We start from the raw sequence: 24,587 nt of genomic DNA, 5'->3' as shown, positions 1-24,587 counted from the left end.
GTTCTATATAAACCCAAGGTCCAAGCACTCTGATACACACTACCCTTGCTCAATCAAAGGATAAACCGAGGAAACAATTCAGTAATTTACAACACTGGAGGAAGAAAACAAACAAGCAAAATGAAATAAAAAATATGCCTCCAACTCCACCACAGGGCCTGCAACTCATCCATAAAAAATACAGTCCAAAAAGATTCCATTATTTTCATCAGATTTCCAGAGTAAATGCCCTTGCAAGGAACTAAATAGAATCCTCTCTGGGTTCTGCAACCCATAGTGCATGCCACCAAAATGTTGTACTCCTATGCCTTGGTGACACTATTACAAATTACACTGCCGCAAAAACAAAGAACATAGAACAATATTTTAGGAGCAGGATACCCAACAACCAGCCCACCGAGGCCAGGATTTATAATGGAATTAGCACATGTACACAGTAGACTCTGTCCCCCTTCAAACAACTTTACTCTGAGTGCCTGTTGGCTGCCTGGCACAAACCTTCAAGGACAGTCTGATCTTCACAGCCGCTCCATCCCCAGCAAGAACCACCCACAACCACTCTAACTTCAGGCGCCTTCAACTCTGTCATCCAGAATTTTTACTTCAGAGCATTCACCAAGGATAAGAACCATGGTAGATTAATCTAATTACCAACCAATCTCCAGTCACCCATTCTTAGGGAAATGCAAAATCTTTGACGTTTTTCAATCAAGGTTTCAGCCTGAAACCAAAACCATTCTGATCTCTTGGGTAATGTTTGAAGCAATGATTGTGGAACAAGGAAATATTTCAATGCAGGTTCATGCCTTTCATGACAGTGGCATTGGCCATTGTCAATTAAATGTTGATGGACTAACATCTGTCCAATATTGGTAAGATGAAAAGCTTTCTCCTGGTTTACCTCTTTTAAAAGGGTGGTAGAAATTGTAGCAATCATTAGCAAAGAAAATAGAGCTGGGTTAGTCTATAGTAATTAAAGTGTTTATTCAGGATTAGCAATTTTGTGTGTGATTTAGTGATTATTGAGTAGGTGAATGCAAAAATAGTTAGAGTAGATGAGTGAATGGATGACTGAATGGGTCTGAGACTGGTTGCATGAATGTAAGAGGTTACAGATGCATAAGTGTGTTTATGAATGGGTTTGTGAGTGTATGGATGAATGAATGGGATAATGAATACATTGACAGATGACTGGATAAATAGATGAGTAAATAGGTTATACAATGAGGAAGTAAATGAATGGCCACAGACATGTTGGTGGAAGGGAGTTATTCTCCTCTCCCGTCGCTGGTATTTACTTATCCATTCATCGATGCACCCAGCATGACCCATTCATCCAGCCAAAATCATTCACATAACCAATGCATACAACACATGCACTCTGAAACTCACCCATTAATTGCCAAGCACTTTCACTAATTAAAATCCAGAACTTTTAGCCGTGCTTTAGATAATGCTGCAGGTGAAGGGCACGCAGAAGAATTCACCATCAAGCTCAGGTTTAGCCAAAGAAGGATGTAAGGACATATATGATTTTAACACACATTAATTGATGGCATGCATAGTATAGAACTAATTTGTGCAAATTGTCCTGTGCAACTGCATATATTAAAATATGTACAAACATATTGGAGTCAGTGGTCAAGCAGTAGCATTCCTTGAGATGTCACAGGTCCAGCATCATTTGTCAGTCTGGGAAAGGGAATGACTTGAGACATATAAACTTTTGGAGGACTTACCTTTCTCTGGTCTGTGGTTTTCCCCCAAGGGATAGTGACGCCCGCACAGCTGCTTTTCGGTTCTTCTAGGCGCTGCGGACTGTGGACACTCGAAATTTACCCCTCTATTGAGTGAGGATAGACACTGCCTGATCATCCTCAGATATCACTCAATAAACGAGGTGACAGCACAGTTTTCGTACGTGGAAACCAGGCGTCGTGCCTGTCCACCTGTGGGAAGGCTGTCCATCAGCTCTTCCTTATAAAGGTCTACTCGGACCGCCATACATGGGATTACCAGCATACTCCGTGTTTCAGACATGTGAGTGCCCTGTGTGTATTGCGTTTTTTGAGTGTGCATGCTTTACAGTCCCACAGAAAAATGTTGGCATCCACTTCAACATCATGTGAATGAATGCACAAGATTGTGGTTCGCCTGAATGCTGCCTTTTCCCAGAGTGGCATCAATGACCTTATGTTGGCTCTGTTTGACAGCAGTCTGCAAACCTTGAGCAGTAAAAAATGCTCTCACTTTAGACTCTCTACTCGGAAGCCCACAAAAGCAAAAGAATTAAGAGCAAGATGCATCTGTCCAGGACTGGCAGCAGTATTGGATTTTCAAAAAGGCGGCGCTTTTGTTGGCTCAGAGCCCGATTCAGAAAAGTAATCTGAGACAAAATCCTAACTTTACGACTTTCAGTATTCACAAAAGGCATTTAGGAGTAGTAACGTTAGGATTTTGTCTTAAATTTATCTTAAGTTTTGGTCTTAAGACAAAATCCTAATTTAAGATTAACTTAAGTTTTACTTAAGTTAAGATTTTGTCTTAAGACCAAAATTTAAGACAAACTTAAGACAAAATCCTAACTTTACTACTCCTAAATGCCTTTTTTGAATACCGAAAGTCGTAAAGTTAGGATTTTGTCTCAGATTACTTTTGTGAATCGGGCCCTCAGTTTTTCCACCTGTTTTCAAAGTGGCATACATTGTCTACTTTCTGGGCCCAGTAAAATGTAGAGCATCTATACAGAGATGAGACTCTGCACTCCATGTTTGGCTGGATATTCTTTTGTAGTAGAACTGAGGGATTTATAGCACTATAGGGCTTTAGCCACCGGACACAACGCCTAGTGAATGTGTTTTGTGAAACTAGAACTTGTAGTAAGTCAAAAACCTCAAAGGACATGGTTAGCAGTCAAGTCCTATCAGCCAGAGTTCGCCTGTAGCTACCTCTGCCCCTAATTTAATCCTACGGCACCTCCTTTTCAGAGAACCCTGGTTCTAGTGGTCCTCACCAAGAGAAACTTTTAAATGTTCAAGAAATGTAAGAAAACCATCCTGGAGGCAAAATACAGAGGAAGGGAAGGTAATGGAGTTTGAGCTGCAGGAGATTATGCTCCAGCAGCATTAAAGGCAAACTGGGTGCCTACAGGAGGAGCAGGCTACCGATCTAGAGAGAGAAAGAGAGACAGTGACCATCTCTTGAAGCTCAGATATGTTGCAAGAGGTAGCAACGTTCACATCTTTGAACACTGCAATTACCGCGGCAGCCCTCCTGTACCTAACACTGTATTTATTTTATTTTCAAATTAGAACATAAAACAGAAGCTACAGATTTACAGAAAAAAAGGATTGATCAGTCAATGCGTATGATAAATTGGTTATAAATAATAATGTAGATTTAAATTGACTGGCACATATGTATTAATAAATAGTTAAAAAACAAGTACAGAAAATAAATACGCTCATGGTACAAATATATTGCTTACACGGCAAGAAGTATGCAGTTACTAAAGAGGGGTCTAGGTCTACCAGGAGGGGGGGGGTGCTCCATTTAGGAGCAGGGGCCCTTACACACCCCAAGGAGTGTCATGCTTCATCATCGGGCAGCTCCTTGTTGGGCCGGAGCTGCAATGCCCAACGCGCCTCACAAGGGGTCTCAATGCTGGAGTTCTTTTCTTTTTGTGCATGTGAAGTGTGGGGTGTGGTGGGGGATGTAGTGGCTAAGTGTGAGTAGATGTTGCGAGAGAGTGTGCTTATAAAAATAACTAAAGGAATCCGAAAGGCTCTTTATTCACTGGGAAACAAAAGTCAAGGCGTGAGGTAGATATAATGATCCACTCCATGCCAAGTTAATGTATGTGACAAAAATGGGGGTCAGCATATTATATACCTATTATTGTCCAACGGATTATGGCACTACATTAGGACAAAAGAATCCTTACCTACTCATGTAGGGATCGTGAATTGGACTTCGTTGCTGGGACACTTCATCTGAAGTAGCCCTGCGCTTCACGAGTCGTAGTATTATCAATTGTTGAGGTGCAAAAGAGATGCAGGACATACAAAAGGAGCTGGATGTTAGATACAAGAGGCAGTATCAAGTGTAAATATTTTATGAAGGCATGCCTAATTAGTGATATCACCGATCAAATCTGATGACCACGTAGTAACCTATTGCATGTGATTATGAATCCAATCCTGAAACGTATCTTTGTCTATAATACGCATGAAGCACCCACTGCGCAGAGCCTAAGGTGAATTTTCTAAGCACCTCTTGAAAGTAAAAGCTAATTGCAACTACTTTGTATTAACGTAATCTCAGGCTAGCAGGCAAAACAGTAATGAGAAAAAACTGCAACACTTGAGTGGGAAACTAGGAACTGTTGTCCAATTCAAGGCACATTGCCTCATGATTTGTCAAACTCAGTATTGTTTAATACTCTTACCCTATATATTCCTTCATGTATTTATCATAGCAATCAGCAGCTGCTGCTCCTCCATGACTGTCATATAGCAAAGTACAACACGTTTTCTGTGAACTGGGCATAATTAAAGCGGTCTTCCTAGGAGACATCGAACATGTTCATTTAATCCTCAGTGATATACGGAATTTTTCACCTGCTTCAATGTATAGTCCATGTCACACACTCAGGGCCGGCTTTAGAGCTGTTGGCGCCCAGTGCAACAATCATTTTTGGTGCCTCCTCCCCCATGAGCATCTCCTTGAATTCCCTCACAACCACAAGGCAAAGTGCCCCTCATCTCTCCAAAGACCCACTCTCACATACATTTCATTTATTTTAAAGTACTGTTGAAGGCTGACTTTTCTAATGAGAATGTATATCTACCCAAACAAAAACTTTTCAGCAACATTTGGAATAGCTAATGAAAGACTGAAGGAAAAAAGACACAGAACGTCCTAACTTACTTTATGCAGTTTGCATGCAGCTCTTTGATGACAGTTCGTAAGTCACTGCTCTATAATAGGGTTGTATCTTATGAACTGTAGTAGAGTAGCAAAAGCATCTCTGTGACAAATACAGTAATCCATTACTCAGCTATCCACATAATATACAGATCTGTGGTCTGCATGGTACATGTTCTTTGCAGCAGGCATGTTATCCCCCTGTGCTACTGTATGGCGAGTCAAAACTGCCCCCAGACAAAACTCTGATTGATCGATCTCTCTCTCTCTCTCTCTCTCTCTCTCTCTCTCTCTCTCTCTCTCTCTCTCTCTCTCTCTCTCTCTCTCTCTCAGCAACTTTAATACTTTAATCACAAGAGTTATCTTGACATTTTTAATGCTGCCTGAAAACTGAACTCACAAGGAACTCTGCTGAAGGTGTTTTTAAATCGTATGTTATTGCTAAACAGCGCCCCTCCCTTGAGATCAGCACCCCCTCGCCAGGTCAGCGCCCAGTGTGGCCGCACCAGTTGCACTGCCCTAAAGCTGCCCACCCTGCACACACTACAAATGCAATCCTTTGGTGGTGTGAGAGAATGATGTACTTCACCTTTTCAGGACTGTTGCCCCTCCTGCATTTGGCAGTGTTTGGAAAGTCCTTGCTGTGAGGTGGGCGAACCATGTGCTGGACTGGAGGGAAGGGCTGGATCACTTGGTCTCCATGGAGGTCACTGGCTGTTTCATTGGAGCACCTCCCTTGCTGGAAATGTTTCTCGTTTCTCTTCTGCTCCATATATTGAGTAAAATTTATAAACCACAAGGCCTTGGAAGATAGACAGACAGACAAGACAGACAGACAGACAGACAGACAGACAGACAGACAGACAGACAGACAGACAGACAGACAGATAGATAGATAGATAGATAGATAGATAGATAGATAGATAGATAGATAGATAGATAGATAGATAGATAGATGTGGTTGAGTTTAGTGAGTGTGCAAAGTTTGAAGATGTATCCAAGTTTCTTCTAAAGTAATATTGTGAACTCAACTTTACCACCCAGAGAGCCAAGTGCCTAAAGGAAGTGACTTGATTACAGAACTGGCATACAAAACAATTACTATCCCTGGTACAGCAGCAATAACCATCTGTACTCTCAGGTGATGCTGTCCAGTAAACACTGACTGCCCCAAGACCTCAAAAATGTTGTCACAGCATCATCCTTATTGTCAATGAAAGAGAGGTAGACGTGTTTTTGTACTACCCGGCCTATTGTTGGAAAAAAAGACTCCCAAGTTCAAATTGAGCCTTTTTGGCCACCAGAGGCTAGGTCCCATTTCAGTACAGCCGAAGCAATGAGATTTCACGTTATGGCATGAGTACACGCCCTGTCCAACTTCTAGACACTCACACTTGGCCAAAATCGGACAGTTCATACGCTTGTCAGCTCACCTGACTCAAATCCTGTTTTTCTCCTATTGTTATTCTGTCTACTGCTTGTGACTCCAAAATTAGCTTTCCTTTTTTTCTCCCCTTCCTACGCTCTGTCTAAAACCCTGAAATTCAAACTCCTTATTGTTGCATCCTGCCCCCTTTGTTTTCTTATATATTACCCCACCCTTGTAGTGCCCGCACATGAGCCCGGAAACATATGGACCACTTGGGCTTTGCACCCCTTCAACCTTCCCAAGAGGATCTCTGTCTGTATGTTCATCCACTCCCCTATAGTCTCCTGGGGAGTGGGGAGGCTGTCAGTTATTTCAGAGGGCACATTGTCCGCAGTCCCAACCATCACACTGGATCCGGAATGTGTTCCTAGCAATTTTTCATCACAGTTATTAATCAGAGTTGATAGCGGTGTCTCACGATTCCAGTGGTGTGGTGTGTCGACAGTCATATAAGGCACCAGATGCACAGGTGAAGTCAGTTGCATGTTACTTTTTTCTGTGGCTTCAACAGACAAGGGATACAGAGTTGTGTTTTCTTAACAGTTAGCCAATTTTTTTCTTTATCACATAAAATTGAAGACTTTTCAGTGCCATGCCGTCTCCAAATCCTTCTGGTTTCAAACCTTGAAAAACGCGTAGATGGAATGTCAGTTACACCCATACTCCCTCATGCTGGCTTGACTTAGATCATGACCTGGTGTCAGGTGACTGGTGCCAACTCCGGTAACTACCTGGCAAGAAGACACATTCTGGACAGTGTCAGTAAAAATCCAGGGTAGAGGGTCAAAATTCATTTTTATGGACACATCTGAGGACGTTGCACGATTATAAAACAGACAGCTGGCAGAAGTACAAGCTAAATAGCTTTATGATCTTGAGTTTATATTTCACATTGGAGTATTGAGCAAACATTCACATATAGCTGAGCGTAGCGTATTGAAATATGAAAAAAACAGCAAAGATATACACTCCAAAAGAAGTTGACAGCCGACATAAGGGGCAGTTTTCTCAGTTCTACCCCAGTACCATGAATGATAGTGGCTAAAGCAGCGCTATGTTGCTGAATGTAGACTTTGAGTTCTCAGGCAGTATCACTACTAGAGAATGTGAAACAAAGAGATAAATAATGGTGAGTAAGGAGGAGAGAGGGATATATACAGTGAGGGAGGGACAGAAGTTTGGAGTCAAAAGTGAGAGAAGAGGAAAGCAAGTGAGAATCTGCCAGCTGAGAGAAAAAGAATGGATCGTGAAAAGTGAAAAGAGGATCACAAAAGAAGACGAAGCAGAGAAAGGAGCAAAAACAGATAAAGAAAGATTCCGTGGGTGAAGGAGAGAAAGTTGGAAAGAAGTAAAAGGTAGAGGGGTCATATAAAAGAGAAGGTAGAGGGAGCAGCAAGAAAGCATTTTGCAGAGGCAAATGCCAAGGTAATGTAGTGTCCTGAGGAGTGGACACTAGGACCTGGGAGAGGGCAATGCCCAGGGCAGGTCACCGGACACCAGTTCCGGTCAGGGGGAGGCCAAGGGGCAGTACACAGGAAGGGATGACCAGGAGCAGACGCGCGGCATGCTAGCTGCCTAATGTACAGACAATAAAGAATACTTGCACCTACTGCGTGGTGGTGGTCATTGCAGGGCAAGCGACGCGACAACTGGCGATGAGGCGGGATCCAAATCCACGCGTCGCGGTGACTGTCGGAGCCCACCCGGTCGCGGAAATCAACTCGGAGCCAGGAGCCCGCCCTGGTCCGAAGTGCCCAGCAGAGAAAGAACATCGGTGCGGGAGCCCACCCCAGCGCTGCTGACACAAGTAAGCACAGCGCGAAACTGACCAAGCAGCTGAGAAAAGGAAATCAAGACTCTCCCGCGCGTGAGTTTTCAACAAACTCTCGCGAGAGGAGGCGGCCATTTTGGGGTCAGGCAAAAGACCCAATCAGCATGCAAGATAGACGGCGGCCATTTTATAGAGTCAGGCAAAGTCCCAGACAGCGCAGAATCGCGCGAGAGTGTGGCGGCCATCTTGGAGTCAGGCAAATTGGGCCAATCACAGCACAGGAAGGCCGGGAGGCCATTTTAAGTCAGGCAAAAAAGTAAAATAAAGCCAAAACGACAAAAAAAAAAAGAGGAATAAAAGCAGAAAACGTGCTAAACAAAGGAAATAGCAAGAGGAAGAACAAATAAGGCAACAACTAAAGGCACCAAGAGTAAAGGAAGAATGAAAGAAAAGGAAAGAACAAAGGAAATGGGTGACGAAGACACAAGGAGCACACAAGCTGTGTTCCGCAGGCCACTGCCATTTAACATATCGGAACCACAAGCAGGCATCAGAGGGGAGAGATGGATACGACAACTGTAAAGCTACATGAGCACAACGGACGTCGCGGAGAACAAACAGCTAGATCTGCTGGTTAACCTTGCGGGGGACGAGATAGAAGACCTAATAATGACATTCCCGAGTGAAAAGACGACGGACTACAAAGGCGCGAAAGCGTGCCTCATGGAGAAATTCGACCCCCAATGCAACACCGATTTTGAAAGGTACACGTTCAATACGGCATGCCAACAATCAGATGAGAGTATGGATGATTTTGCAACAAGAATGCGGAAGTTGGTGACATATTGCGAGTTCGAAAAGTTCAACAATGAAGAAGCAATACGACTGCGTCTCATTGAAGGGTGTCAGTCAGTAGAGTTCAGGGCACGCATTCTAAAAGAACCAACAACACTTGAGAAAATACTGACGATGACCCGCACAGAAGCGCGGGCCACGGAACATGCCAAGCAAATACAAATGGGCAAAGAAAAAGGAATGGCTATGGCGCATCGGATCACGGAAAACTTTAAAAGGAATGATAACAGGGAGCAACAACATCCCAGGAAACCATCCGCCACATGCTACAGGTGCGGCCTTGAATTTCCACACATTGGCACCTGCCCAGCAATGGGCCAGAAATGCAGAAAATGCAACAGGGACAACCATTTCGCAAGCGCCTGCATGAGCCGGCAATTCAGGAATGAGAGGGGACGAACAGCCAGACCAAGGATGACGAGCACAAGACACGCCCGACACATAAAGACGGCGGAGAGAGGCTCGTCTGAAGAGTCAGATGGAATGACAGCGTCTGGGAGGGAAGCACGGCTATACCTCATGTCCGACACACCCAAAGAAGGAAGACAGCAAGAACACGTCCAGCTGGTGGAGAAGCAGCAAATAAAAAAGACTGCCACAGTAGACATCGACGTCGGGCGCCACAGAGCAAAGTTCGTGCTAGACAGCGGTGCAACATGCAACATAATGTGCATGTCAGAATACATGAAGATGAGAGTAAAGCCAACCCTATCGCCATCAACAGTAGACGTGTTCACGTGGGGATCAAAGACACCCGTCGAAAACATGGGCAAATTCACCGAAACTCTGACATATCAGGACATGACATGCCAAGAAGAGATACACGTGTTGAAAGGGGACATCCCAGCACCCTGCCTGCTGATCAACGTCACAGCACAAGTCATGGGGCTGTTGGCTATGACCTATCACATGGCAGAAAAAGGCAACATACTGCAAGAATATCAAAGAATACTGAAAGGTCTGGGGAAACTAAAAGACAAACAGGTCACCCTACATATAAATGAAGCTGTTAAACCAGTGGCACAGCATCACAGGATGCCTATTCATCTACAACCACAAGTGGAAGAAGAAATAAACAACCTACTACAGCAAGACATAATTGAGCCTGCAGACGGCCCGACACCATGGGTGTCACCGATTGTGGCGGTCCCGAAGAAGGACACGTCCAAAATACGGATCTGTGTGGACATGAGAATACCGAATACCGCAATCTCGAGGGAACATCATCCGGGACCTCATCTGAACGACATGATCAGCCGTCTGACAGGGGCGTGCCGATTCTCAAAGCTAGATCTGTGCAAAGGATATCACCAACTAGAACTGGGCCTCCAGTCAAGGTACATAACGACGTTCTCCACACACCTAGGGCTATTCAGATACAAAAGGCTCAGTTTTGGTATCTCGTCAGCCGCTGAAATATTTCAGGAGACAATAAGACAGGTGATACGACCAGTGCACAACAGTTTCAACTACAGTGGCGACATCCTAGTATTTGGGAAATCGGACGAAGAACATGATGGCGCCCTACGGCAAGTGTGCAAATAGCTGGAGCAGGCCGGGCTAACACTGAATGGAGAAAAGTGCGAGCTAGGGAGAACAGAACTGATATTCTTCGGGCACATATTTTCGAAAAGGGGATGAGGCCTGATCCCAGCAAAGTGGAGATGCTGAAGAACACCAAGCTACCGTCAGATGTGGCAGAAATAAGATCATTCCTAGGCCTGGCAAGCTACTGTGCCAGATACATACAAAACTTTGCTATGGTGAGCACGCCGCTGAGAGAACTAACAAAATAAGGCCAGAAGTTTGTCTGGTCTCAACAATGCAATGAAGCGTTCGAAGAAATACGGAAGGCAGTGATGACTGTGGAGCACCTCGCATACTTTGACCCTCTGCTCTGCACCGAGCTGACGGTCGATGCCAGCCCAGCGGGGCTAGGAGCGATACTAGCACAACACTTGCCAGGAAAGGAGTCACCAAGGACGATTGTTTCATACGCCAGCAAAAGCCTGACAGACCTTGAGATGGCATACTCACAGTAGGAGAAAGAAAGCTTAGCGGTGGTATGGGCATGCGAGCATTACCACATGTTTGTGTACGGGAAGCCGTTCACCATCATCACAGACCACCAAGCACTGGTAACAATCTACGGCAACCCAGCGGCAAAGATGCCACCCCGCATCGAGCGCTGGGGCATCAGACTAATGGACTACGATTTCAAAATTGTCCACAAACCAGGGAAAGAACACAATCCGGCAGACTACATGTCACGGCATCCACTACCGCATGCAGAGAACAAGCATTTGCAATGCAATAGGTCTCGCATTTATACGAGTTTGAGCTATTGGCATTGTAAATGACAATGCTTTTGATTTAAGTTTGGTTTTTTTAAAACATAAATAAAAGGCACTGTCATTTACAATGCCAATAGCTCAAACTCGTATAAATGCGAGACCTATTGCATTGCAAATGCTTGTTCCGGTGTATCACAATGCCATTTTCAGCCCATGCACGCATGCAGAAGGGCAATCTTTAAAGAGTCCATTCTAGGACAGACTGAGCCTATATACCTGAATCTGAAGAACATTGCGGAATCAGCACAGCCACTCTACATCCTTGAACAAGATCTTGAAACTGAACGCACACCAATGGGGAAGTGATACAACATGCAGAACTAAGAAATAATTCCCCCTCAAGAGCAGTGACTTTGCCCACCTATGTGAGAGCAGTGCTATGTTAAACAAAGATCACAGGACCCACCAGAGTGCTTAAAATGGACCTTATTGTGGTCAGTGGAAATAACTGCAATGACTAGCTGCCTGTCCCATGCAGTATACACAACACAATTCACAGTTACATCTAGGCCCTCATTTACAGGGATTTGGCATAGGGCAGCACAGCAAGTCACCTTGCTGCTCAGCCCGACCACAAAGCCAAAGGGCAGGAATGCAATGTATTTATGCAATATGATGCATCCCTGTTCTTTCCCCCTGCGTTGCAACCAGTGAGGCAGCCTAACACCAATGCAGGCACCCTTGTGCCATGCAAGGGTGTCTTTGTTGTCAGCAGGATTGTTTTTGAGCAGGAAGGGACATCTTCATGCACAAAAAGAATCCCAAGAGGTGTTTTCCTCTTTCTATGATTTGCCGTGCCTTAATCCATATCTTTGAGGCCATCCAAAGCAATGTATAGTGGGTTTGCGTGGCCTCCTAGATATGAATTTGTGATTAGCATTGCCAGAGCGTCACGATCCGGTGGCGCAAGGGGCTCGCAAATAAGCCCCCAAGTTTTCAGTGATCAATGACACAGGAGGTAAATGGGTCCTAATTAGACTATGATGTCTTGCTCGAAAGAAGACCTCAATTTAAATGTTGTCCCTGTCAGTGGAGAACGAAACGCATCGTCACGGTAAGCTCATGAGGAGCGCGATACACTGGCTGGACTTTGGATAAGAAACCCATTATAAGACGAGCAGGGAACCGGACTTTCCAAAATAAAACGTGTGCTGCCTTCATCAACGACCCCGTGAACTTTATTTGTATTAATAATATGTTTATTGTATGTAACGTTTATTGTATAGCATGCTAGTATATGTGAGAAGAAAGGGATTAGAGGAATATAGCATGCCTTACAAAACCATTTCACTTTCGAAGATCCTAATCTATGGTAGACGCACAGAAAACGTAAAGCAAAAATATTGAGTTTATCATAGCGACTAAAGTATTTGTGTTACTGCATCAGAACGTTAATGAATTTATGATTAGTGGGAGTGGGGTCATTATTTTTGAAGTCACAAGCAGAAGGGGCCGCTCCTCTGTTCGCTATCTAAAGTTAATGCTCTCATTTCCAAAGCTATCAAGTTAATGTAAACGGTATACATAGCACCCTTTCTTTAAAATGGATGCGGGTCTGTCTTCTCCATCTATGCACGAGCGCACAATGGGATCATTTCATAATTTGATAGTCTACGGCACGATGTATGTGTCGCCCCTGTAAAGAGCGCATTATCTCCTGTGAGCCCGGCTGGGCTACAACAACGCAGAGAGCAGGCTTACATATGATTCGTGGCAAGGTTCTTCAGAGATAAAGGAAAACGTCCATTCCCGAGACGGGCGTATTGATTGCAAACACCGACGTTCTGTTCTCGCGAAGCGCGGGATGCAGCAACTTTCTTGTGTTTTTTTTACCAGAGTGCTGCTACCTTTTGTTGGGCTCGTGCCTCGACTCGCTCACATTGTCAAAAGGATCACGTCTGCGGCCAGTTTGGGCTGGCTTCTAGTTGTCGTTGTGAAATCACCTGCTGCAGGAGTTGATGAAGCCGCAGAGCCGGTGCATGCAGAAGGCATTGTCTGCAGGTGTCACATCACGAACAAACGGCACGAGAGAAGTGGACAAACCATTTCAGGTCTCTGTGTTGCCTTTTCAGTTTCCTCAGAAATATGTCTCGCTGCTGCTCGCTCGGCTGTGTCAGGCAGGTGCTTTCTATTCACCTGGCAGCAATTAGTGGAGAAACCGAGGGCACGATAGAAAAAAAACAAGATAACACAACCAGCTGCGCATTCTCAAACAGCTGAAATTAAACAAGCCCGGCGGAGCGTGGCGCGCGCACGTGCTTGGGGGCGGGGGAGCGGACCCTTTGAAGTGGTCCCAAAGAGCGGAGTGCATGGCGGCACCAAGCGCGTGATTGTGCGCGTGCTAGCAATGCAATCCTCTTTTTGGGAGCACTTTTAAAAGCCCCTATAGTCTCGCTTTGCGATCGCTTGCGCGGTGGCAAGGCGAGACCTAAAAAGGCCTCAATGGCAGAAGAATACTTAAACTTCGTGTTAAAGCAAAGCACGCCTGCACCAGTAACTCTAGCAGAAATAGAGAGAGAAACTGAAGAAGATGACACTCTACGAGCGGGCAGAGAAACGATGAGGCAACAAAGGTGGAGACATGTCAACAACAACTGCACATGGAAGGGAGGAGTAAACAAGGAGGAGATGCTGGCTTTACAGAAGATAAGCGGGGAGCTAACAGAGACAAATAGTGGAATAGTAATACGGGGCACCAGGATAGTCATTCCAAGCTCACTACGACGCCAAGTGGTTAGCATTGCACACGAGTCACACAGGGGCATTGTGGCGACAAAGAAGCTGCTGAGAGAAAAAGTGTGGTTCCCTGGTTTAGATCGTTTAGTCGAAGATACGATCGCGGCCTGTCACCTCTGTCAAACAACAGGTCCGCCAGCAAGACAGGAACCACTGCACATGTCGGAACTTCCAAGGGCTGTATGGACAACAATGGCTGCCGATTTCTTTGGACCTCTAGACGCGGGAACTTACCTACTGGTCATAATAGATGAATACTCCAGATTCCCCATTGTGAGACCAGTCTCCTCGACGTCAGAAGCAGCAACCCTACCTGTTCTGGATGACATATTCGCAGCGCGGGGCTCGCCAGAAACACTGAAAACTGATAATGGTCCTCCGTTCTCAGGAGAGGAATTCCGAAGGTTCATGGCTTACCTTGGAATACACCATCGGAAGATAACACCACTATGGCCGCAAGCAAATGGCATGGTCGAAAGATTCATGGGAAACATCAAGAAGGCAGTCCAGAAGGCGAAGCTGTCACAGATTTCCCTGGGCCAAGCACTATGCCAAATACTGAGAGACTACAGAAACACGCCCCATGGGTCTACAGGGAAATGCCCGGCGGAGCTGGTCCTAGGGAGGACAAGCCGAACGAGGCTGCCGCAGGTAGAAGGACCGACAGCGTCAGGGCACGAGAGCGTGGCAGCAAAAGATGAGGCGGCAAAGAGAAAAATGAAAGAATATGCTGATAGCAGACGACACACCACCAGATCACATCTCCATGAAGGAGACACTGTAGTAGTAGGACAGAGACAACGAAAATCAGACAGTTTATTCGCCCAAGACCCGTTGACGATAACAAAAGTAAAAGGAACAATGATACAGGTAAGATAGAGGAGGGAAAGGGTAGAGAAAAGGGAACTGAGAGTGGAAGAGGTTGAATAGGGAGTAAACAAAGTGATGATGTGAAGGTTCACTTTGTAACTTGCATGTCAAAACTTTCAATCTCGATTCCAATGCACTATATCTTTGAAAGTCTGGTGCAGTTCTGCTCTTTCCCTTAATGCATAGCAGCTTTACCACTGTGCAGTGTTGCGTGAAATGTTAATAAATATGCCCTCAATGATTTGACACAGATGTGCAGATGTAATTTCTTTCCTGGACCTTGTACAGTGTTCTGCTGCCTTTTGGCTAGGGTTGTGCTAATGAAATAATGTATACATACCAACGGAATATCACTTTTATTAAGAAAAGGTTATTTTTCAAAAAATGATGGAAAAATCCATCCAAGGTTCCAGTATGAGGCATTTTGTCTGGCAAGTTACAGTCTGGCACTAGAATATTTTGGGATTAGTGCACACTGCTAGTATTATTTTAATTGTTTCTAATTGTACTCTCCACTCTCCATTACCTGGAAAAGGTTCAATAAAAACTTTACAGAAACAGGGGTTACAATAAAGGAAATCCCTCTGTTTGTAGGCTATGCCTTCTCACCAGTTTTTCCCACAATCAGTTTTTGAAGTGTTTTTGTCTAAGGGGCTGGCACACTGCATAGGCTGCAGGAATGATATCTATGCCAAGAGGTGGGTGGGGCAACAAATTAACAGGCTGAGCCATGCCAGGGCCGAGCCAAAGGTCTGGCTTGGCTCTTGGAGCCCGTGCATACGTCAAGCCCTGGAATGTTTGCCATGTAATTTGTACAACAAACATCAAGTAAAATATGAAGAAGTCTCTATATAATTCAAAAAGTGTATTTCTTCAAAACATGGACTCTTTCACATGAATACATCATATTATAGCGCTGCCTTGAGAAGCACTTATTAGAAGTGATAGTTTTTAAACATGAACTTAGAACCACACCTGCTCCTACTCTGGCAACAGTGCCATTAGTGAACTAAGAGGTAAGACAGTTTTCATGTGAACCCTGTTTGTGGCCCAGATTGTTAAGGAAAGCAACATGATAGTCAGTGCCATTGGAATTATGCAATTGTCTGGCAGCTGCGTTTTTCGCACAATTATGTATTTGCTGCATTTTCCTCATAGTCTATCATCTGCTGCAAACTCTACAGGTTTTAGCAAAAGAAATGTTTCTTACTCAAACAGTTAAAAAGTTACTAAAAACGCATTACACATGTTACCATGCAGTGGAAGGCCCTTTGCAAAGGTTCACTGGTGAACCTTCTGTTGGTTATTGCTATATTTGAGTGTGAAACTGGTACACATGAGTGGCAACATATGCCCAGAGATTGCTTACAAATGTAAAAATCACATAACAATGAAGTAATACTATCTTAAAATGTGCCACATTATGCAGCATAATTTGCCTTTTCTTGCCACATAATTTAATCAACACTGCCACATAATGCGGCCCTCCCCTGCTGCATAATTCCAGTGGCCCTGATTAGAGTCTATTAAACCAAACACAATAGGCTTTTCTACAGCTGGTATTCTGAACTCTCGGATTTGAAGGTGCCTTCATTTGAGAATGTGAAGAAAAAGGAGAATTGGTCAAATAAAATATTTGCCTAAAATCGCACAATTTGGTTAAGGGGAAGCCACGATTAATCAAGGTTTTGTGATTTCAGTTTGTGCAAATTAGCCACTATATGAGTATCCATTTGTCTCTCCTTTTTACCTCAGATGTTAATGTGTTGTTTTTACCTCTTTGTGCATGAAGTCAATTGAAAGCTTAGCTCGTTAAAGTCTTGCGGTTCCAAAGGGACCAGAGCCAGGCTCCAGTTATCATCGGCTCACCCACCTCTAGCTTCGCCCCTGACAGGGCCAGCTTTAGTGCTGATGGCAGCCAGCATGACAATCTTTGTTGGCTACACCCCTCCCCCCAAAGACCAGCTTCTTCACAGATTCCCTTAACACCACTCTCCAATGGAGTCCCTCATCTCTATATAGACCCTCTCATGTGCATTAAATTTCTTTGAAGGTGCTACTCATCCAAAGTATGTGGGCAGGGTGTTAAAGTGCATTATACGGCACACATATTATACAGAGACAATGACTCATATTAGTGTGTAAGTCAATGTATATGTTAATGCTACTTAAGACAATGAGGACTTTAAGGTGAAGGAGTCACATGTCATCCATACTGGTAGGCGTTTTATGTTAAGTGTGGACGGTCTGGAGAAATAAAAACTCAGGATTTAAAACATAGCCTAGGGGTTGGGGTTGTTTTTACTAATAAGTATTTATTATTATCCTAGGACACCGTATTTAGAAACTTTAGAATAATGAAAGATTGGGGGGGAAAAACCCCTGCAAGTAACAAAAGGAACTCTGTGACAACAGCAGAAACCCACTGAGCTAACTAGATAACATGCCTGTTACACCTTGTGAGACACATTATCCCACTGCACTACTTTACCAGCCAAAACTGGGACTAGGCAAAACTCAGATCTCTCTAAGAGATACATTAATTTATTCACCAGGGTTAAACTGATATTTTTATTATTGCCTACAAATTGCTCATGCACATGGAACTCTGAAGTTTATGGAAGATATTTTAAAATGCACTCCCCTCCACCCCCAGACCTTGGCCCCTGGTGTGGTGGCTCAGAGTTCTGGATAAAAGCAGAATGCTCTGCCTTAGGCTGTGGCAAAAGGAGGCCCACCAGATGCTGAGACTGGCCCATTATCATTTTGTATGTGACTGGAGACTGGCTGCCCTTGTGCTGAGAGGAGGAGCGAAAGCTAGCTCAAACTGGGAGTTTGCTTGAACTTGGAGGCTTCTCCAAGGGGAGCAGCACAGCTCACTGAAATCCCGAGAATAATGGACAAAAGGCATTTGTAAAAGGGTCATCATGGACAACGGACGTGAGGCCCAAATATATGCACCCAAAGGCGTTGAGAGAGAGTGCCACCATTTATAACCTCAATGCAGTGCTTAATTTGAGCCGGTGGGTTCCGGCGCACTGCACAAACACCTAGGGCCATATGTACGTAGCCTAATACCGGTCGGTAATGGCCGATTTTCGGTAATTATACCGTTACCGACCGGTATTTAGGCTTTTGCAATGTAGGGGGCACATTACAGGATTCGGTATTTACCGAATCAGTAAAATTACCGAATCGGTAATTTTACAGATTCGGTAATTTTACCGATTCGGTAAATACCGAATCCTGTAATGATATGTAGGGGGAGTGTGTGGGTGTTGTGGGGATTCGTTATTTACCACCAACTAAAAGTTGGTGGTAAATGACGAATAGGTGAAAAAAAGCATTTTTGTGCACATTTAAGTGTGCAATGTGGCAGACATACATGCCCTTAGGGCATGTATGTGTGCCACATGTGCACACATGCAGGAATCAGGGGGGCAACAGGGTGTCACTGTGACACCCTGCCACCCTTGATTGTGCTCCCCCCATTACCGAATCGGTATTTACCGATTCGGTAATGGTAACTGGCTTCAAGGGATGCATTATTACCGAATCGGTAAATACCGGTTCTAAAATACCGAATTTTACCGATTCGGTAATAATTACCGAATTATTATCTACATAACATTTACCACTTCATAAATACCGAATCGGTAAAATTCGGTATTTATGAAGTGGTAAATGTTGGGCTACCTACATAAGGCCCCTAATGTTCAACACCAGCATTAATGACAGTCTACCACATGGTGACGCTGTCTGTCTAGTTTCAAGACACATACTATAACAACAGTGTTTAATGCTACAATATACATTATAAATGAATAATACATGCCACCCTTTTCATTTTCAGAGTTTAGGGTGGCCTGGAATAGTTTGAATTGTCACACTTGTAGGATTGCAATGGTTAGTAGTTAGGGTGATCAACCATCCGTAAATTTCACAGACCATCCATTATTTGGACCTCCTGTCCGTTGTTTGTGATGGTCCCTTTAACAGATGCTTTTGTCTGTAATTCTGGACGTTGGAGCGAGCTGCACTGTTCCCTTGCAAGAAGCCGCAGAGTTCTGTAACTCTCAATATAGGGGTCAGTTCGCACTCCTGCTGTGAACTAAAGGGCCTGCAGCAGTCCGTCCCTGACCCTGCACATACTGCTATGGCCCATTATCATTCTGTTTGCAGGCAGATTATCACATACAGAATGATAATGGGGCTCTCCGTGCAGTTACAGCATGTATGGGCCTCCTCCTGCCCCAGCCTAGGACATGGCATCCTGCTTTTGTTTGAGGGTCTAGTGTCACCTCAAGAGGGGCAAAGCTCTGGGGAGGTATGTGGGGGGTTGCATTTTGACACTTCTTAGAGGGTTGAAGGCACAGACCTAAGATCCCTGCGTGCCAGCAATTTACAGGCTAGAAATGTCAGTGTAACTCTGGCGATTAATGTATCTGTTTGAGAGATCTAAATTTTATCTGGCTTAGTTTTCACTCATCATAAAGTAGTGCAGAGTAATAGTGTGTCTTTAACAAAGCACAATGTGTAACATGCAGATACAATAATTGTTTTTTTATGTAGACAGCTCAGTGGTTTACTGTTTTTGTCACAGGGACTCTTTTGTTAATTGTAGTTCATAAGGTACAAACTAAATATAGCACAGTGAGCTAGGAACAAATATCAAATAGCAGCATGGAAACTGCAAGGCACGGGTTTACCGACTAAGTGTACTTCTCAGATCATTCAATATTCTAAGATTGATAAATAGGATTCATTTGTATAATAATAATTACTTTTTACTAAACTCAAACCCTTACACTATGTTATGCTTTAAATCCGAGTTTGTACTTCTCCAGACTAAGCAGTTTTAACATATAATGACTACAAGTATGCATGACATTGGACTCCTACATGTTGTAGTCCTCATTGTCTTAAGCAGGGCCACTGAAATTATGCATCCGTGGAGGGCCAAATTATGCAGCACGGCTGAGGAAAATATGTAGCGAGAAGAGGCAAATTTTGTGACTTAATTATTTCGTCATTCTTAAACGTGTTAACACTGTCTGGGCAAAGGTTGTACCTCATTAAAACAGATTTAACAGCCAAATATAGCAATAAGCAACAGAAAAGTGACCAGTCACTCTGCACCGGGCCTTTCACTACGCAAAAACGTATTGATGCATTTTTAGTAACTTTTGAATAATTTGAGCAAAAATCTGATAAATATGCGGCAGATGATGGATTATGTGGCAAATGCAGAAAATCTCTAATCATGCAAAAATCACAGCAGCCGGACAATTGAATAATTCCAGTGGCCCTGGTCTCAAGTAATATTTCCTATACATTGGCTTACACACTTATACAAGCCATTGTGTCTGTATAATGTGTGTGTGATATAACACACTCCAAAACCCTACTCTACCCTACATACTTGGCATGAGTATTTGTAAAGTGTACATTCCAGTTGTCAGCCGTAATATTGCTTTCGATAGTAGCAATCCCTTAGTGTTCCCAGTGGCTACTGTGTTCCAAAATGCTGCTTGATCTTTGTCCTTGGAGGCAGCATGGAGGGCCTCCCACCACTCTTGATCCCATTCTCTCTCGGCATTATTGACAGCGCTTTTAAAGGGCGCTTTCATGGCTTGGTTTGACCGTCTATCCTGGGACTTAATTGCGGTAACCAGTGCAAGTTTGGCAGACTGGCAAAAGCTGTTGAACCATGAGGGCGGGTTTCTCCTCTCTCCCACGATCCTAGCTTTCACCTAAAAGTGTTTTTAGGTCTACAAAGAGTTCATTGTGGACTTCCCCAATCCTTGCTAATTAAGTTTCCTCGCTTCAGCTAGAAACTGTATTACACAGGTCTCCAAGCCTTCCATTTAGCACCCCCCCTGGTCCTATTAAGGTTAGATTTGGGGCTCAGGCCAATCTCAGAAAGAATTGAAGTTAGACCATCACTGTACTGGAGAAAACCATGGGCTACAATTACTGTCCAGCTAATTGTGAATGTTTGCTCAACACTCCAATCTGTAATACAAACTAAAGAACATTAACCTATTTTGGTTTGTACCTCTGCAGTTATTTTATAACGGTGCAATATCGTCAGATATGTCCAGAAAAGTTACCTTTTGTTCAGAATTTTTGTCTTGATTTTTGACCATTAGTCCAGAATTTTTACTGTTACTGTCCAGAATTTGCCTTCTTGGCAGTTGGTCACCCTAGTAGTTATATTGGTATTGTCATTGACAGCATTTGTAGGGGCAATGGGTGGCACACACTGCAGTGACCTTCTAAGAAGAGGCAGCTTCCACTCTAGAGCCTCTCCTCCTTCCCTCTCAGACAAGCTCCCCAATGATTGGAGCAAAGAGAAACTTTCATACATTTACGTAATAGATATTTGCTGTCCCTCCATCTGAAATACCAAGATTGGTCCCCAACGAGGAACTGCGGCCACAATTGTGCCATCTGTATATTTGGTGCAGACTCCTATCTCGGCTACTAAGATGTAAAGTGGAGAACAAGGAAATGGTGGACTCTGCCAATATAAAGAGGAGGGTCCACACAAAGAGGAACGTATTGATGAAGCAGATAAACTGTTGGATCCCTTAGTTGACACAGAAAACAGTATTTGACACCTATGAGGGAAAAAATGACAGCATGCACAATACGTTGGAGAATCTTGAGAAATAGATCATAAAAAGATTTAGTAGATGACAATATGAATGTTTATTGAAGAGTTTGTTTTAATTCTATCTTCTATCTATATAAATTGGAGAAAAGGATATAAGGTCTTAGAAACTCTGGAATGTAAAACATATTTCCATTTTTTTGTGTTGTGCATTTCATGAACTAAATTCTATATAGGCCTGCATTTTCTTTTCTTTGCCTGATTCTGTTCTCATGGAAATACTTCATAAACGTGCAGTGTTATATGACACTGTTTCATAGAAAGAGTTCTCATGCACATACTAGGACTACTCACTACTATTAAGTTACTTGTGCACATCTGCCGTGAGAAACTGTCTTCTTGAACTTACTTGCCTTTGCTAAAAGATTATTGTTCACAAACTTTACATTTTGAATGATTTGACAGCTTACGTGATGATTGCCACCTTTTTGCCATAAAATGTGTCTTCTTCATGCTGTATTACAATCGCCCTATATGAACTGACCAATGGACTGAGTGGTCTGACCAGATGAGGTGACCCAGGAGGTGTCACCCGGAAAATGAGGAACTAATATACACTGTGAGACAGAGAGAACTGTGGCTGTTAACCTTATCATCTTGCTCTTTGCGGACTGAGAGACAGCTTGAGGACTGTACTGGCTTTCCTTGGGCTGACACAGACGCTGTGTGTGCTATTCCCGGGCTCCTCTCCCTCATTGGGACTTTTGAGCTGATATGAAACACGTCCTTATCTGAACCTTTCTTCGATTGCTTTGGTAATGGATGGGCTACAAGAGATAAATTTGATTATTTTTAGGGCTTCCAGTTTTCTGTTTTTACTGATTTCTACAGATAAATACAGACAGAAAATAATCTGTTCCTTGTCTGTATTTATTTTTAAAAGTGGAAAAATACACAGTTCTGCTTCATATTAGTGACTCTCCTTGCTGTCCTTCACGGATTTCAGACTGACTACAAATCAGATAGACACCATGTGGATTTAAAAACAGGATGAGATTCTCTTAAATACAGACATGTGACATAGATTTGTATATAATACTCATATTTGTCTACCAGAGTACTATTTTGTTATATTTGCCTGCTTAATTTTCTAAAAAGCGCCAGTATTCAAAGTATGAGTGTCACGTTTCTCTTTTTGTTCCGTTGAGTCGAGTGAAGCATAAGGGGTCCACCTCCCGACGTCCCCGGCTCTGAATAGGGAAACAGAGTACCAGGGCAATCAGGCGAGGGAAAGGGATTTAGGATGGGGACAGCAGGGATAGGGATACCTGTAACATAACATAAGTATAACACAAATGACGGTAAACATAAGGCATCCTACTCTCATTCGGTCTCACTAGGTATGCCTCAACCATGTGTCTTCCCAAACACACTCAAGTGGTATTGACCATGCCTTATAACCCAATGAGAAACAATTGAGGGTTGGACCCCCTCCCACGCACTGTACAACAGTTAACACACTGTGCTACGTGAAAGCCCCACTTAAGTTCCCTGGAAAGCAAAAGTGAAACAAGGAAGACTCTCTTCCAATAGACCTGAATCGAATCTACTCTGAGGGTCCTCGAGAGTGAATTCCAACAAATAGCGCGAGGAGCGCTGGGAGTAAAGTTAAAGTCACGCTCTCCCTTTGAACCTACACTCGTGGTCTCTTCCAACCACTGACTAGTGTCCCGTACAAAACAGCCCCCTCCCTATTGTGATGAGCTACCTGACCGTTTGCAGTTCTGGGTAGGTCTCCGTCCTTCCCACTGTGCTGGTCCACAATCGTCCGTAGTGAGCGTCCGCTCCTACTTCCTCTTTGCTCCGAAGGCTGCACAACGTGGCAACGCTTGTCCCGCGTTCCGCGAACAGGGAGGGGCTCCGAAGGCGGTACAACGCGGCCACGCTTGTCCCGCGTTCCGCGAACAGGGAGGGTGCTCCACTCCCGAAAAACCGTCAACCGCGGTGACGCTTACGTCAGCGTCCCGTGAACCAAGGTTGGAGACTGAATCCTCAGCCTCTCGTATCCACTCGACTTAATCCTTTGCCCAGCGGGGCATTCAGGGTTTCCTTTCGTGCTCGTGTGAGCTTCGGCGTTTCCTTTCTTTCTGCTTGCGGTCACACACCAGCAAATCCAACCAGGCAGTATTACGCGCACCGATAGGTCCTCGGTGCCCGTATTTAGCAGCTGTGGCCACACCTCCTTTCCGCCGAGATCTCTGGGAGTTGTGGTCCCACTGCATGTTCAGTAGGCGCATTGGCTCAGCTCCTGACAGTATGCCCCCCGCCCAAGCGCCTCCTAGGACCAGGCTTGTCCGGGAAACGGGCGTGAAACGAACGCACAGCAGTAGGAGAATGCACCTCCGAGGAGGGAACCCAAGAATCTTCCTCCGCCGTGTACCCCTTCCAGGCGATGAGGTACCACAGACGCCCCCTCCGAAACCGGGAATCCAACACCTTACGGACCTCGTATTCCTCACGACCTTCCCTGAACACCGGAGGTGGGGCGACTCGCCTAGCCCCCAGCGCCGGCTTCAGGAGACTGCAGTGGAACACCGGATGGATCCGCAACGAAGCCGGTAAGGCCAACCTGTACGCCACGGATCCCACTTGTCTCACCACGGGATACGGACCAATGAAACGAGGATGGAAGATGCTGCGGAACTTAAAACGGAGATTCCTCGTGGACAACCACACTCGGTCGCCCGGTTGATACACGGGTCCCTCCTGACGATGTCGGTCCGCCCAGCTCTTGTACAAGCCCTTGGCCCTCTCCAAGTTAGTCTGTAGATGGCGGTGTATGTCCCTCAAGGCCTGCAACTGAACAGCCAGAGCTGGCTGATTGCGAGTATCCTCAGGAAACGATAAAGGGAGTGTCTTGGCATGGTACCCGTAGTTAGCCCGAAACGGTGTTTCTTTGATGGAGCTGTGCCAAGCGTTGTTGTATGTGAGTTCGGCCAACCACAGAAGAGACACCCACAATGTACTTGC

Source organism: Triturus cristatus, chromosome 6 (assembly GCF_964204655.1).
Source record: "Triturus cristatus chromosome 6, aTriCri1.1, whole genome shotgun sequence".
Lineage (NCBI taxonomy): Eukaryota > Metazoa > Chordata > Amphibia > Caudata > Salamandridae > Triturus > Triturus cristatus.
This window is presented reverse-complemented; position numbering follows the sequence as displayed.